Source organism: Branchiostoma floridae, chromosome 18 (assembly GCF_000003815.2).
Source record: "Branchiostoma floridae strain S238N-H82 chromosome 18, Bfl_VNyyK, whole genome shotgun sequence".
Taxonomy (NCBI): Eukaryota; Metazoa; Chordata; class Leptocardii; order Amphioxiformes; family Branchiostomatidae; genus Branchiostoma; species Branchiostoma floridae.
In genome coordinates this window covers 10,550,874-10,552,985 of record NC_049996.1, presented here as the reverse complement: position 1 = coordinate 10,552,985, position 2,112 = coordinate 10,550,874, and the positions used below count along the sequence as shown (strand labels likewise).

The 2,112-nt window shown below is 40.9% G+C and overlaps 1 long non-coding RNA gene across 1 annotated transcript in view; it reads right to left on the bottom strand.

The window, feature by feature from the left end:
• LOC118406214 overlaps positions 1–1,748 on the bottom strand; it is a 13,085-nt gene extending 11,337 nt beyond the window's left edge. Inside the window, exon 1 of the long non-coding RNA XR_004830002.1 lies at positions 1,347–1,748. This is a non-coding gene — a long non-coding RNA (uncharacterized LOC118406214). The remainder of the gene's footprint in view (positions 1–1,346) is intronic.
• Between the last annotated feature and the right edge of the window lie 364 nt (positions 1,749–2,112).

Here is a 2,112-nt window from a genome sequence, read left to right as displayed (position 1 = left end):
GATATGTTTAAACTAACAGATCACAAACTCCTGAATCTTCTTAACTCTTAGGTGGTACATAAAGGAGGAGTGGGGCGTAGCCGTCAAACCATATATGTGAATGAATTCGGTGCTTTCACTTGTAAATTAGTTAATCGGCAGAATAGTAGCGGCACTCGAGGGGAGGGGGAGTTTTTCACACTTTTTATTTTGACTAAACAGTAGAATAACTTTGCGCAAGCTTTGTATCGCTTACAACGCATATTTTGGAGAACAGTCCACAAATATTTAACCCATACATGAGCGACGTGGAATTAAAAAAAAGACAGCCTTTGTCTTGACCGCGTACGAAGTGGTTTATGACAAGACAAGCATGTATGGAATACATACTTAAAATCTTTGAGAAGTGTTTGCATGCTGAATGCATATTTTTGAAACACGTGGAAACTTATCTGTTACATGTTGTAACTTTTTCACATATAATCACATTCTTAGCTAGGACACCGGCTAATGTGACATTATGTGAAACACTTTCACAGAAAATAACATTTTGATCTGTCATGTGAAAAAATGTGATTTCAACTTCACATAATTTCACATTCGCCTCCGTCCAGTTTGCGGAGTAAAACCGTTTCACATCCCTTCACATTTTGTCACATTTCACATTCACATTTTTTTGGTCACGTTTTTGGGTTGTGCGATTTCACATAATCGATTCACATTTTTCGAAGGGTCAGATTAATTCACATAGAATAACATTTGACGATTCACATTTTGAAAATAAATCACATTTTGGGTTTCACATTTTTCCAAAGGAAGTCACATTAAATCACATTTTCTTGGCATCGTGCACTAAATTCACATAATTTTCACATTTATGCACCTTGTAGTGAATAGGCCGTGAAATTAAGCTGCTTCTACTGTATCCAAAACTTGGAACCTGTTTTATATGGAAGAGGGAATTTCTATCATTTGCTATAATACAGTGAACAATTATTTTGCTAGACTGTGACTGTGACTGTGACTCTATAGATGCTGGGTTCCCTGTATTTTGCGCCAATGCCATGCCCTTCCTAAAAGTACTAGTACACAGTAGAAGCCGCTTAATTGTACTGCCTGTTGCACTGCCTAACAGAAGTATGTGTTAATCCGTTGGGCAATTAACTGGCTTCTACTGTATAATATCTGAGTGGGAGGGGGGCGAAGGGACGCCCTACCCTCGCACGCCTCCCTACTTTATTTACGCCTATTACGGCTACCAAACAACCAACAAATCTTCTTCATGACTCGGTTATTTTGTGGCAAATTTATGTCTCATAGTGCAGGTCACATGTAGTTGTAAGGCCTATATAAACAGACTCTTATACCTGAGTGTTGCATGTTGTAGCAGACCAGTGGCTGAAGCAATCCTGTTCACGTCTGAGGGGGCGTGACGTCAACGGTCAGTATCACCTCTCGCGTTTGCATGCGATTTTCTTTCCCCCGCGGTGAATTGTTCTCTCGCGCTTGCATGCGGTTTTTTTCCTCGCTCGCAAATCATCATCATCGTTTTCGCCGAGAGAGAGGAAAAATCATCATCATCGTTTTCGCCGAGAGAGAGGAAAAATCATCATCATCGTTTTCGCCGAGAGAGAGGAAAAATCATCATCATCGTTTCCGCCGAGAGAGAGGAAACAAAATCACAGGCACACGCGAAAGACAACGCCGCGAAAAGGGATCGATGGGTGCAAACTGGGAAGAAAAACGTTTGTTTGTACTAAATACAAATCCTAAAATATGCAATGCGAGTGTGAGGTCTATCTTACTTCTGGGTCTTGATTTCGGTAAAGTGATTTCTCGCGTTTGCATGTGGTGTTTTTACTTCTCGCTCGCGCTGGCTGACTTGCTGCGAGCGAGGACAAATCCTGGGCGGGAGGAAATAAACGCCAGGGGGATAGGAATAATAATCAGGCACGTCAGGCGAAAGAAGAACGTGAGCGAGATGAAACTGCATTATCATAATGACATGAATAAAATGTTGTTGTTGTAAAATCAATGCCTGTGGTGGGTAAAGTTAGGTGATAATTTAATTGCGAGCCATATTAAAACACACGTACTATTTCTTATCGAAATAGGTCCAGCCTTTTGGCAGGA